The sequence below is a fragment of the Rhinopithecus roxellana genome, chromosome 5 (assembly GCF_007565055.1).
Source record: "Rhinopithecus roxellana isolate Shanxi Qingling chromosome 5, ASM756505v1, whole genome shotgun sequence".
NCBI lineage: Eukaryota > Metazoa > Chordata > Mammalia > Primates > Cercopithecidae > Rhinopithecus > Rhinopithecus roxellana.
The window spans coordinates 63803308-63817780 of record NC_044553.1 but is presented as its reverse complement, the minus strand read 5'-3'; the positions used below and the strand labels follow the sequence as shown (position 1 = coordinate 63817780).

The 14473-nt window shown below is 44.6% G+C and overlaps 1 pseudogene; it reads left to right on the top strand.

The window, feature by feature from the left end:
- Positions 1-5408: 5408 nt before the first annotated feature.
- LOC115897558 lies at positions 5409-9884 on the top strand (annotated as a pseudogene).
- Positions 9885-14473: the final 4589 nt, after the last annotated feature.

Below are 14473 nucleotides of genomic sequence, written 5' to 3'. Positions count from 1 at the left end.
GGTTAGGGGTAGTGCTCAAAGACCCAACCCTGTAATCCTGCCTCGGGCTTTCTGGACACCGGCCCTATCCTGAAGCTGCCTAGGGACTGCTAGCTTTCAGTCAGTCATCACATACAAGGAGACATCACTTTAGAGATTCTAAGGTTTTAGGAATTGTTTGCCAGGAAACAGAGATGAAGATCAAATATATATTTCACCATATCGCAGAAATACATCCAAGTACACGTGGATCTGGTAATAGTCTCGTAACAGTAAGGAATTTGCAGCAAGTGTCTATCAATAGGGCATTGCATCAAGCAGCAGAACACTGTATAGCCACTGAAAAGAATGAGGATATCCAGGATGTGCTAGAAAACAAAAGCAACAATAAAAGATCAGTCTTTCGTCCGACAAATATTTCTTATGCCACACATTGTGCTAGATGCTGAAAATTTAAGAATGCAAATAGGCATGATGCTGTCCCTTCTAGAGCATATAATACAGAATCCTATTAAACCATTTTATTAAAAATTTAAAAATGAGTATAAAAATACATATGAACAAACAACATCTGGAAAATAAATTGTTAGCTAAAGATAATTGTTTAGCAACACTAAATTGTTAAAAGTGACTATTTTGAGAGGATTATGGGGGACTTTCTGCTTTATACACAATTGTTTGCATTTTTCAAAAAAAATGGCCATGCATTATTTATGTCATCAGACAAAACCATAATCTAAGCACTTTCACAGTTTCTCTTTGTCCTTGGTAGAAAGTGGATGTTACTCAAGGTCTTTTGTAATCTGATCCCAACCACTTTTTTCTGTCTCCCACCTGTAAACCGAAGAAAAATAACCAAGGCAAGCCTCAATTTAGAAGGTTATTTTGTCAAGGTCGAGGATGCACCTGGGAAAAAGGAACACAAATCACAGGAAGTCTGTGATCCATGCTTTTTCCAAAGAGGGCTTTAGGACTTCAGTATTTAAAGGCAAAGAAGAGACTGGAGGGGAAAGAGGAAAGAAATAGCATATACATTTATAGTATACATTTATAGTATACATTTATAGTATATGTATATGCTATCTACTATAAATGTATATGCTATACAATTATATAGTATAATTGTATATGCTATGAACTATTATATGCTAAAACAACTCTGTTATAGTTTTTGCATTTACTACACTGTATTTTTTATTGGTATTTTAGAGTGTATTCCTACTTATAAAAAAAAGTTAACCCTAAAACAGCCTCATGCAGGTCCTTTAGGAGGTGTTCCAGAAGAAGGCATTGCTATCATAGGAGAGGACAGCTCCATGCATGTTATTGTCCCTGAAGACCTGCCAGTGGGACAAGATGTGGAGGTGGAAGACAGTGATGTTGATGATCCTGACCCTGTGTAGGTCTAGGCTAATGTGTATATTTGTGTCTTAGTTCTCAACAAAAAAGTTTAAAAGTAAAAAAAAATTTAAAATCTTATAGAAAAAGGATGTAAAGACAGAAAATACTTTTGTACTGCTGTACAATGTGTTCAGAGTTCAAAAGTCAAAAAACTTAAAAGTTTATGAAGTAAAAATGTTAGAGTAAATTTATTATTGAAGAAAAGTTTTCAGTCAATGCAGTGTAGCATAAGTGTACAGCGTTTATAGAGTCTACAGTAGTGTACAGTAATGTCCTAGGCTTCATACTCCCTTCACTCATTCACCCAGAGCAACTTCCAGTCCTGCAAGCTCCATTCATGGTGGACCATTTTTAATCTTTATAACATTTTTACTGTAATTTTTCTGTGTTTAGGTACACAAATACCATTGTGTTGCAATGGCCTATAGTATTCAGTACAGTAACATGCTGTACAGCTTTGTAACCTAGGAGCAATAGCTATACCATCTAGCCTAGGTGTGTAGCAGGCTGTACTATGCGGGTTTGGTCACACAACGACGAAATCTAATGATGAATTTCCCAGAAAGTATCCCTATTGTTAAGTGGTGTGTGACTGTATATATATATGTATATATGCACTATATATACACACTATATATAGAGACACACTATTTTGTGTGTGTCTGTATGTGTGCATGTGTATTTATTCCTTCTCTACAGTTCAGTCTTAGGAAAAGGGAAAGCTTGTGAATGTGTCCTCGAGAACTTGGTTTGCTGAATTAAGAGGTGAAGGTAACGTCTCAGGAGCTCAGTAGACCCCTCTGCCCAAATGCAGTTGGCAGTCCTCCGTCAGGCTTAACCCGAGTGGAGGCCAGGGGTTAGAGCTACCATGCAGATTGCAGGTGGGAGGTTGTGGGTGACTTTTTGGAAGTCATTAGTACAAATGCTTTTAGTGCCTTTAGCCCGTGGGGGTTTTACGAGGTCACGGCATGATTGGGATAAGCATGGTAAACTTTACGACCAGAAGGTGTTTCCATATCACTGGGGCTGTGCAAGGTGGCCCTAGCACTGTCACTGAAGATCCTAGAGCTGTGGGAGCTCTGGGAGCCTGGCTTAGCCAGAGCCAGCTCCTCTTTCCCACTTGGAACCTAGGGGCAATGCTGCTCCTGTCCCTGGGCTGTGCAATGGAGTGAAGAGGACTTGGGGCAGTCAAGAGCAAGAGGCATTGCCAAATCCCTGGGTGGCCTGCAGTCATTGTGACACACTGACCTGGTTGCAATCATTTTTATGGTGAATTATTCAAAAGCAGTACTCTGGCCCTTATCTCTGCCCAGTCATTCTATAATGAAGAGGCACGGGGTGGAGCCCGGGGCCACCGGGGCCACCTTTGCTGGCATTGTCGGGCCACACACCTTTCCCCTCACATCCTGCGACAGCTGAATCCGAGCCCGAGGACCACGTGCGGGGCCGTCTCCAGTGTGGATGGCAGCCCGGCTGGAACGCACTGGCAGGTGGTTCCTGCTCCCCAGAGGCCCTGTTTCCTCCCAGAGGCGAGGCTGGAACTGCTCCAGATACCCAGCAGGAAGGCCACGTGACAACGGGAGGGACGTTCCTGTGTGTGTGTGTGTAGGGGCGAGAGGGTAGGGTTGCCAGGGTCCTGCAGTCCACCAGGCGCCCACGTGCCTGCCACCGAGGGCCATTCACTCCCGACCGCGGGACCTGGGGCACGGCCGGGCCCCCTGCGGCGAGGCGAGGAGGTGGCGGGAGAGGAAGAGCGGCGCCCACGATGTGCTCCTTTGGCACGATCTCGGCTCACTGCAACCTCTGCCTCCTGGGTTCAAGCGATTCTCCTGCTTCAGCCTCCTAGCAGCTGGGATTACGGGCGCCCGTCACCATTTCCAGCTCATTTTTTGTATTTTTTTTAGTAGAGACGGGGTTTCACTACGTTGCCCAGGCTGGTGTCCAACTCCTGACCTCAGGCGATCCACCCACCTCAGCCTCCCAAGGTGCTGGAATTGGAGGCGTGAGCCACCACCCCTGGTCTATTTAATTATTTTAAAATCTTTTTTTGGGGGGGGGCGGGGGGACGGAGTCTGTCTCTGTCGCCCAGGCTAGAGTGCAGTGGCATGGTCTCCGCTCACTGCAACCTCCGTCTCCGGGGTTCAAGTGATCCTCCTGCCTCAGCCTTCTGGGTACCGGGGATTACAGGCGTGATGCACCGCGTCCGGCCCAGTTATTTTAAATTTCTTAGCTTAATAAAAATGTTTCTGCCGGGAGTGGCGGCAGGCGTCTGTATTCTCAGCTAATCGGGAGGCGGAGGTTGCAGTGAGCGGAGAGTGCCATTGCACTCCAGCCCGGGACGACAACAGCGACACTCCGTCTCAAAAAAAAAAAGTCTGTCTTCAGAGTTTTCTAATTAGACTAGAATAATATGACAACTCTGCAAATCAGAGTAGAAAACAAACAAAAGGCCCTCTAGCAATAACACTAACCTTGCTGCTTAGCCAAAACTAAGTTGTAAAGCAGTCAAAGGCTGCTATTGTACTGTTTCCCAAGGCGTTTTTCGAAAGACAATAAATTCCGAATACCTAAAATCATTCTAACAAACGGACAGAACAGGCTTTCAAACCCAACACTAAAGCAAGGTAAACAAGTCTTCATACTTGGCACTTCACCGAAATTAGATGCAATTATGGATATATGCCTCAAAAAAACAGCGACTAGGTCATCCTGAATTCATCGGGTTCCTCTGTATTAGCAGTTCTGTGGAGTTAACGCCCAACTCAGCCTTCAGCTGAATTCCAAAACCGTACTTTCCTAAACTTGATCACCACAGAAAACACATAGCCCTGCTCCACCGGCAGAAGGCAGTGACGCTGCAAGCTTCCAGGCTGTCGTTCCTGTCAAATTCCCAATTCACGGGATTAACAGAAACTGTCTACACAAGTGCTAGTTATTACCTTCCAAACCCCCGAGAGAAGAAAAAGATGGGACTAGTGTAAGAGCCATTACAGGTGAGAAGTCTCCCTTCTCCGTCAGGGCACCCCAAGAGGGACCACAGCCCTAGAACAGGACCTGTGCTGCTACGTATCCAGACTTGCCCCAGGCGACCAGTTCCCGGGACAGTAGAAAGAAGACCGTGTCGCCCCGCCCACCTGAGCCGCTCGGCACCCAGCTCCGCCTCTCTCCAGGAACCGCTGCATGGGACACAGGCCACCCGCCAGCCTGCCTTGCCCTGGCCGGGCTGCTAAAGAGAATCTCGGCGCTCACCGTCGCAACTCTCTCCGCAGCCATCTTGGCTCAGCCCACCACTGCGCGACCGGAAGTCAGCGGTTTCCCAGACAACGAGGCAAGCGGAAGTTGTAGGATTGTGGGGGACGCTGAGGAGCCGGGGAAGGAAGTAAACAGCCGAGTGACCTAAGGAATCGGGGGAGAGTTAGGGTCTGCCCCACAGAAGGCTTACCTCTGAAAGAGTAGGGGAGGGAATGCGCAGCCGCTTGCTGCCTTTATCCCGAGAAGCCCCTAACCCCTCTCGTCGTGGTCTGTACATGGTCTGTACCTCCGGCCGCGCTGGCTGGATAGGCCAGCCACCTGGAATGTCAGCCTGTTTCTCCCGCCACCTTGCCCTGCCCTGACTCTAATCTGCATTTAATTCAGTCCTCCTTCCGGGACCCTCGGGCGGAGAATCTCATTCTTGCCTTTTGTACAAAACTCCCCGTTTCTTGGCTATCACTATCGAATTGAGGTACTCACCTTATCAGCTTCCCACTCTTGTTTACTCCAGAATTTGCAAACACGCTCCCGGTGGGCTCCATTTGAGCAGCAGTCTTTTGATTGGAAATATTTAAAAGTTAGGAGATTTTGCAAGAAATCGGCCATGGGATAGAGAGAGGACAGTCGGCCTGCCTTTCTGCAAGGCGGTGAAATCGATCTGAATGGCGGCTGCGACTGTAGATAAACATTTCTTCGCCTTTTTACCACAGTCTTCCCTTCCTAACATACTTCAGGCGTTTTCCATTACCTGTCTGGCCCCAGGTGCGGTGAATTAAATGTTTAGTGTTTCTAAACCAGGAAAACGTGTGGGCTTTGAAATCAAACATGAGTTCTGGGTTTGATTACTGCATGACCTAAGCCCGTCGTTTCTTTGAGCCTCATTTATTAAAGTGCCGGGAGCTGTGTGATGAACAAAACAGAGGATCCCTGCACCTGAGCACTGACTTTACTCGCAATTCATACTTTTAAGTCTCGCCCTTGTAATTTAGACATAAAATCTGCCTCTCCCAATTCGTGAATTGGGAAAGCATTTAAGACAAGTTTCTCCAGGCCTCTAAGAGAAGGAGAACCCCACTGACTAATAATTACAGTTACATAGAAGAAACAAGTACGGTAATCTATCCAAATACAAGGGGAAAAGACAGCAATAAAATGACAGCTCTTCTAAGTATTTCAGTAACACTCTCTTAATCTTTATAACAATCCCATGAGACTGTTAGTCTCCCACTTTTTTCAGATAAATACTCTGCCTTTCATTTATTTAAAATTTTTTTTTCCAGTTTGGCCAGCATGGTGAAACCCCATCTGTACTAAAAATACAAAAAATTAGTCGGGCATGGTGGTGGGCGCCTGTAATCGCAGCTACTCCGGAGGAGGCTGAGTCAGGAGAATCACTTGAACCCAGGAGGCAGAGGTAACAGTGAGCCGAGATCACACTACCGCTCTCCAGCCTGGCGATAGGAGACTCCGTCTTAAAAAAAAAAAAAAAAAAAATTGCTGGGCTCAGTGGCTGACGCCTGTAATCCCAGGACTTTGTGAGGCTGAGGTGGGCAGATCACCTGAGGTCAGGAGTTCGAGACCAGCCTGGCCAACATGGTGTAACCCCGTCTGTACTGAAAATACAAAACATTAGCCGGGCGTGGTGGCTGGCTCCTGTAGTCCCAGCTACTCGGGAGGCTGAGGCAGGAGAAGTGCTTGAACCCAAGAGGCGGAGGTTGCAGTGAGCCGAGATCGTGCCATTGTACTCCAGCCTGGGCAACAAGAGCAAAACTCTGTCTCAAAAATTTTTTTCAGAGACAGGGGTCTCACTATGATGTCCAGACTGGACTTGAACTCCTAGGCTCAAGCAATCCTCCTGAGGCAGGAAAATAGGGTCTGGAGGCAGGGAACATAAGGCTGATTCACACTTCAGCTATAACAGGAAATATTCTGTCCATAGGGCATAGGTTGTAAATGTCTTTGTAACTTTACTTCATCTTCTCCATTTACCTAAGGCATATCCGAAGTAACCATGGAATCCTCTGGGGGTATTTAAACTCCCCAAAATTCTGTAACAGAGCCCTTGAACTTCTAAGCTCAGGCCCACTGCCACACTGTGGAGTGTACTTTCATGTTTAATAAATTCCTTTGTCCCTTCCTAGCTTTGTTTGTGCATTTTGTCCAGTTCTTTTTTCAAGACACCAATAATCTGGACACTCTCCACCTTTAACACTTCCACCTCATCCTCTCAAGTAGCTAGGACTACAGGAACCAGTCACCATGCCTGGTGCTAAATTCTCCACTTTTCAGAGATTAAACACCTTGCCTAAGTGAGCAGAGATCGTGCCACTGCACTCCAGCCTGGGAGACAGAGCAAGACTCTGTCTCAAAATAAATAAATAAATAAATAAATATTCATTTCTAATCCCCAGTGCTTAGTTTTTTTGTTTTTGGGACAGGATCTTTTCTGTTGCCCAGGCGGAAGTTCAGTGGGACAATCACAGCTCACTGCAGTCTCCACCTCCCAAGCTCAAGTGATCCTCCCACCTCAGCCTCCCAAGTAGCTGGGACTACAGCTTCATGCCACCACACCCAGCTAATTTTTGTATCTTTTGTACAGATAGGGTTTCATCATGTTACCTAGGCTAGTCTCAAGCTCCTAAGCTCAAGCAATCCAGCCACCTTGGCCTCCCAAAGTGCTGGAATTACAGGTGTGAGCCACCCTGCCCAACCCACAGTGCTTAGTTTCATGCAGTTTTTCAGTATTGCAGTCCTCTTCATGGGTGGGGTCACTATGCAACACTGGCAGTCTAGGAAGAAATCACTCCCAAGGAAACAAAAAAATAAAATAAAAAGAGAAATTGAATCTAATGTCTTCTACCCTATTCTTTTTATCTTCTACCCTATTCTTTTCATCTTCTACCCTATTCTTTTTACACATATTCTTTTTGCCATTTTCAAAAGACTGATTCTCAATCTGACATGTCACTCCCTGTTGTCTTCAGTTACCCGTTAGTTCTACTGATTTGGGGAATCCCCAGCACTCCTCTACAGAGAATACACAACATCTAGAACAAAATTTTCCAAAGGCCTCTTCACTAAAGTGTAAGAAACTACTTTCATCTTTTCCTTCAAAGATGCAACCATTTATTTCAGGGCCTAAATATCCAAAGTCCCTTTAACCACCAGATCCAAAACCATTCTAGAGAAACTCCTCTATTATTTCCACAAAACGAGAAATAGAAAGAAGAAGCCATTATGTCTCTTTTTTCAGAGCAAAGAACTACAGACTCAGGCCTAGTCCATTTACATGACTGTCTGGGATTACCTGCTGCAGTCAGGAGGGCCGGGGGGTAGTTTGGTCATCAGCGAATAGCGAATAGACTGCAGCATTCTCCTTATAAAGGATTTACCTCTCAATTCCAAACCTTTCCTCAAGGGATTAACTGAAAAGCCAGTAAAGGGTGAAACTTAAGTGGGGAATGGATTACAAAGGCTAACTGGTATCTGTAGATGGCTATATGAACATGTAACTTGCAAATACAGAAGAATATATAAAGTGTTGTCTAGACGTCTGGATGAAGTTTTCATTTTGTTTTATTTTATCTCATTTTGAGACAGAATCTCGCTCTATCACCCAGGCTGGAGTGCAGTGGTGCGATCTCGGCTCACTGCAACCTCCAGGTTCAAGCGATTCTCGTACCTTGGCCTCCCGAGTAGCTGGGATTACAAGCGCCAGCCACCACTCCTGGCTAATTGTTGTATCTTTAGTAGAGACAGGATTTCACCATGTTGGCCAGGCTGGTCTCAAACTCCTGACCTCAAGTGATCTGCCTGCCTTGGCCTCCCAAAATGCCAGGATTATAGACATGAGCCACCATGCCCAGTGTGGATGAAGTTTTAATAAAATATAATAATGTCCTTTATATCAGAGGTGTGGAAGAAGGGGAAGAGGATGGGGAAATGAGAGAAGAGCATCTTTTCTGGGGGATTTTTAAAATATATATTTCTACGCAACAAAGATTTGTTTTTCAAATAAATAAATTACTTTATAGCAGCCTTATATACTGCCAGTTCAATAAGTTGTTAACATCTTTTGGAAGGCATCTGGCATTATAAATCCTTAAAAATGTGCACACCCTTTGATCAGTTCTATTTCTGAAATTATATGCTAAGGAAGCAATCAAGAAAACAAAGATTTATAAAAAGAGTATTTGCTACACATTTATTTTGGATAATTAAAAATAATACTTTAAAACTGGAAAAAAAGCTGGGCTCAGTGACTCGCATCTATAATCCCAATGCCCAGTGACTTACGTCTATAATCAAGGTGGCGCCACTACACTCCTGCCTGGGCAACAGAGTGAAACTCTGTCTCAATAATAATAATAATAATAATAATAATAATAATAATTTTAAAGGAGGCCAAGCACAGTGGCTCATGCCTGTAATCCCAGCACTTTAGGAGGCCGAGGCAGACGGATGCATCCCTTGAGGTCCAGAGTTCAAGACCAGCCTGGCCAACATGGCAAAACCTCATCTCTACTAAAAATACAAAAATTGGCCAGGCGTGGTGGCAGGTGCCTATAATCCCAGCTACTTAGGAGACTGAGGCAGGAGAATCACTTGAACCCGGGAGTTGGAGGTTGCAGTGAGACGAGATTGTGCCACTGCACTCCAGCCTGGGTGACAGAGCAGGACTCTGTCTCAAAAAGAAAAAAAATACCATTTTGGTTCAATGTAACACAGGAAAACAAGATTTTCTATTCACTGGGGAGAATGGTTTGCTTGGAGAAAAAAGTTCACGTTTATTTAGCTTATATGCTCCCTCTGGATAATAAGGAGTCACTGCGGGTTTTTAGGAAAGGAACAAATATCATAAAACCTAATTATGTTTAGCTGTGCGGTCGTCTTGTGGGATCTAATACTCACTGAAGAAAGCAAGCTGTGGCCACCTCCATGGATCCTACCATGCCTACACGAGAGTTCTGACTCTAAGCCTCCAAAGGAAGAAGACCAATACTGGATTTTCTGGAAAAGGAGCCTCTTATTTATTCTCCTGAGCTATAGAATTTATAAGCAACCATATACTGGAAATTATACCTGAAGGCCAGTCACAGGGAAGAAGAGCTAAGAAGTCTACACTTCTGCTTGGAGAGTACAGGGCCACTGAGACTACTGGTCCGCACTCCCTGGCAACTTCTCCTTTTCAGAATAATGCTGTCTGTGTGGTTTAGGTGTATCTCCCCCTGAGCATCAACAGCAGAAGCTAAGTACTATCAAAGTCACATAAACAAGGCAGTAACAAGTGAACCAGACAGGCACCCCCACCTCAGACAGTCCCTTAGCTATTCCCATCCTGTCAGTCCACAGTGTGACTCAAGTTGTACATCGCTGTCTCTCACTATCTCAGGTCTCAGTCCTCAATATAGCACTTTTTTTTTTTTGAGACAGAGTTTCACTCTGTCATCCAGACTGGAGTGCACAATCTCACTGTAGCCTCCACCATCTGAGTTCAAGTGATTCTCGTGCCTCAGGCTCACCCTCCTGAGTAGCTGGAATTACAGGCACTCGCCACCACACCCAGCTAAGTTTTCATACTTTTAGTAGAGATGGGTTTTCACCATGTTTGCCTGGCTGGTCTTGAACTCCTGAGCTCAGGTGATCTGCCCGCCTCAGCCTACCCTTCCTGCTGGAATTACAGGCATGAGCCACCGTGCCCAGCCCTGCATCTTTATATCTTGTGTGCATCAGGGTATCTCCTTTTTTTTGACCTCATTTGTCATAGTGCACATCAGATTATATTTATTGATTGGTAAATACATAGGATGAATTAGTACATGAAAAAATAAATGATTATACATACACAGATATTAGATTGAATGAAAAGTTATGAACGATAAATTTTTTTTAATGTTCAGTTTATTCATGATCTCATTTTTCCTTTGAGTTTTAATAGCAGAATTTTTCTAAGAGGCATATATGTATGCTGATGTGTGATATGTGTAGGATATCTGTTGAGATGAGAAGTCAGAATAATTTTCAATCCACAAAGCTTACTGTAGACAAGAACTTAAGCTTGTTATTTTTAAAGGTAAATCAGCTTCTAACTTCTTTAACCATTTCTAACTTCTTTATTTTGTTTAACCACGTTTCCTCTAGCTACTGAGGTCAAACCTGAATTAGGCTGTAGACTCCCCCGGCTGCGTAAGAATGGGAAGAAGAGCAGAAAACCTAAACTTTGGTTGATGGGCTATTTTGCCCAGGCAAAAGCAGGGAATCTATGAGGAATATGAAGACATTCGCCGGGAGAACTCTGTTGGCACTTTCCACTGTTTCATGTAAGTAGGAAAGGTGTGGGCCAGCAGCTGGTTACCCGGATGCTTCTGGTGGGCTCTGGCAACAGCTCCTTCCACCCTTCACTTGCTTAACAGAGAGCCTTCCTTGTGTTAGGCAACATCACTCCCACATAAATGATGGTTTCTCGCATGCAGGAAGAGGTACTTTCTGCTTTGGTGCTTCTTACCAACATCCTATGCTCTGAAATTTCTGAAGGTCTTTGGTACCAACAGGATAACCCTGTTGGACATGTTTTTTGATATTTTCCCAAAATGCAAGTGTTTTTTAAAAAGGTAGGCTCAAAATAGTCTACTCCCTATTCCTACTCTCAGTGTGAGCGCTGGTCTGTTCATTTGGGCAGTTTCTCCCCATAGCATTTATGGTATAACATTACATCTTGAGGAGGGGTATCTGATGCATTTAAAATAATCCATAGTTAGTAAGAGAGAAGAGTTGCCTCTTAGGAATTTAACCTCTTGAGATTTTCATTCTACCCAAATTCTATCACAAAACCATCTGGCTAGTTTATAACTCTGGCTCATAATTACTTAATAACTATATCTTTCCCTCTCTTCCTTCTTTCCTCTTCCTGCCTCCCTCTTTCTTTCTTCTTTCTCCCTCTCTCTCTCTTTTTGTTTGTTCTTTTTTTTTTTTTTTTTTTGAGATGGAGTTTTGCTCTTGTTGCCTAGGCTGGAGTGCAATGGCATAATCTCAGCTCACTGCAACCTCTGCCTCCTTGGTTCAAATGACTCTCCTGCCTCAGCCTCCCAAAGTGCTGGGATTACAGGCATGAGCCACTGCACCTGGCTGCCCTCTTTCTTTCCTCCTTTCTCTTTTCTTTTTCTTTTTTCTCTTCCTTTCTTTCTTTTCTTTTTCTTTTTCGTTCTTTTCTTTCTGCTTTTGAGACAGAGTCTCTTGCTCTGTCACCCAGGCTGAAATGCAGTGGCACAATCATGGCTCATTGCAGCCTCGAATTCCTAGGCTCAAGAGATCCTCCTACCTCAGCCTCCTGAGTAGCTGGGACTACAGGCATGCACCACCATGCTCAGCTAATTTTTTATTTTTTGTAGAGATGGAGTTTTGCCATATTGTCCAGGCTGGTCTCAAACTCCGAGGTTCAAGTGATCCTCCTGCCTTGACCTCCCAAAGTGTTAGGATTATAGGCGCAAACCACTGCACCTGGTTAGTTATTTCTCTTACCATGTTGCTCTAATTTCTCTGTGTTTTAATTGATTGCCCCCAGGAACCTCTTTCTCTCCAACTAGTGAGCTCCATCTGTTGAAAATTACGGAAACCAGGGCTAGGCGCAGTGGCTCAGGCCTCTAATCCCAGCACTTTGGGAGCACAAGGTAGGAGGACCACTTGAGTCCAGGAGTTTGAGACCAGATGGGCAACATATCCAGACCCCATCTCTACAAAATTAAAGTACAAAAAAAAATTAGCCAGGCATGGTGGCACACTCCTGCAGTCCTAGCTATGCGGGAGGCTAAGGCAGGAGGATCCCTTGAGCCTGGGATGTCAAGACCACAGTGAGTTTTGATCATGCCACCCAACTCCAGCCTGGGTGATGAGTGAGAACCTGTCTTAAAAAAAAAAATTAGGGAAGCTGTCCTAGTGGGTCCCAGGTTCATATTTCAACTTTACCAAAAACTCCCTCTGTGAGTGACACAAGTTACTTCCCTTCTCAGCACCTCAGTTTTCCTCTGTGTAATATGTGACTATTGGACTCTGATATTCACCTACCTTTGTAGCTTAAGTGTTTCAGAAATCCAGGATTCTGTGAGTACCTCTTCCCTCTTGTAACTCCTGTCCAGTGTGGTCAGTGTGCTCTGAATAAGATGCAGGGATAGAGTCTTTTAGCAAAGCAAAGAGGGAAAATAATGAGTTGAGGAAAATAATGAGACAGGGAAAGTCAGAGAGAAGAGGCACTTGAGAAGGAAGTCAATCAGAGCAAGAATGCAAATGAAAATAAGAGGAGAAAAAGGGGACACAGACCCCATATCAACAAGGGAAAGTAGTGTTTTCTCCCATACAGCTCTGTTTCTTCCCTACCAGCTCCGGACCCCTATTTTTAATTTTCATTTACTTTTATATATTCTATTTATTCTTTTATTTTATTTTTAAGATTTTTAGCGACACAATCTTGCCCTGTTGCCCAGGCTGGAGTGCAGTGGCATGATTATGGCTCGCTGCAGCCTCAACTTCTGGATGCTCAATTGATCCTCTTGCCTCAGCTTCTTGAGTAGTTGAGACCACAGGCATGCATTACCGTGCCCAGCTAATTTTTTTCACTTTTTATAGATACAGAATCTCGCTATATTGCCCAGGCTGGTCTCGAACTCCTAGGTTCAAGTGACCCTCTTGCCTCAGTTTTCCAAGGTGTTGGGATTATAGGTGTGAGCTACCACGCCCAGCTACCAGACCCCCTATTTACATCCAATCTCTTTCCCAAACAGAACATTATTCCCTTGCAGTCTTCTTGTTGTTGTTGAGACAGAGTCTCACTCCATCACCCAGGCTGGAGTGCAGTGGTGTGATCTCGGCTCACTGCAACCTCCGCCTGCCGGGTTCAAGCGATTCTTCTGCCTCAGCCTCCTGAGTAACTCCTGAGTAGTGTGCCACCACAACTGGCTAATTTTTAGTAGAGATGGGCTTTCACCATGTTGGCCAGGCTGGTCTCAAATTCCTGGCCTCAAGTGATCTGCTTGCCTTGGCCTCCTAAAGTGCTGGGATTACAGGTGTGAGCCACCACGCCCTTTTTCTTATGAGATAGTTGTAGATTCACCTGCAGTCGTAAGAAATAATAGATCATGTAGAAACGTACCCTTTCTACAGTTACGCCATGGTAACATCTTCCAAAACTATTGTGTAATATTACAGCCAGAATGTTAACATTGATACAGTCAACCAATCTGATTTAGACTTCCCCACTTGTACTTCATTTGTGTGTATTTAGTTCTGTGCAGTTTTGTCACACGTGTAGGTTTTGTGTATCTGTCACTATAGTCAAGATACAAAGAGTTCCATCACCACAAGCCTCCCTCTCGTTACCCTTTAATAAACATACACCTCCTTCCCACCGTTTCCCATTCCTAACCCTTGCAGCCACTAATCTATTCTCCATTTCTATCATTTTGTCCTTTCCAAGTTGTTATATCAAATAACATTATATAAAACATGTAGGCTGGGCGCTGTGGCTCACGCCTGTCATCCCAGCACTTTGGCAGGCCGAGGTGGGCGGATCATGAGGTCAGGAGTTCGAGACCAGCCTGGCCAACATGGTGAAACCCCGTCTCTACTAAAAATACAAATACAAAAATTAGCCTGGCATGGTGGCACGTTCCTGTAATCCCAGCTACTCAGGAGGCTGACGCAGGAGAATTGCTTGAACTGGGACCAGGGAGGCAGAGGTTTCAGTAAGCTAAGGTTGCACCACTGCACTCCAGCCTGGGCTGCAGAGCGAGACTCTGTCTCAAAAAAAAAAAAAAAAAAAAGGATTTTCTCCTGCAGCTATGGCCCGGGC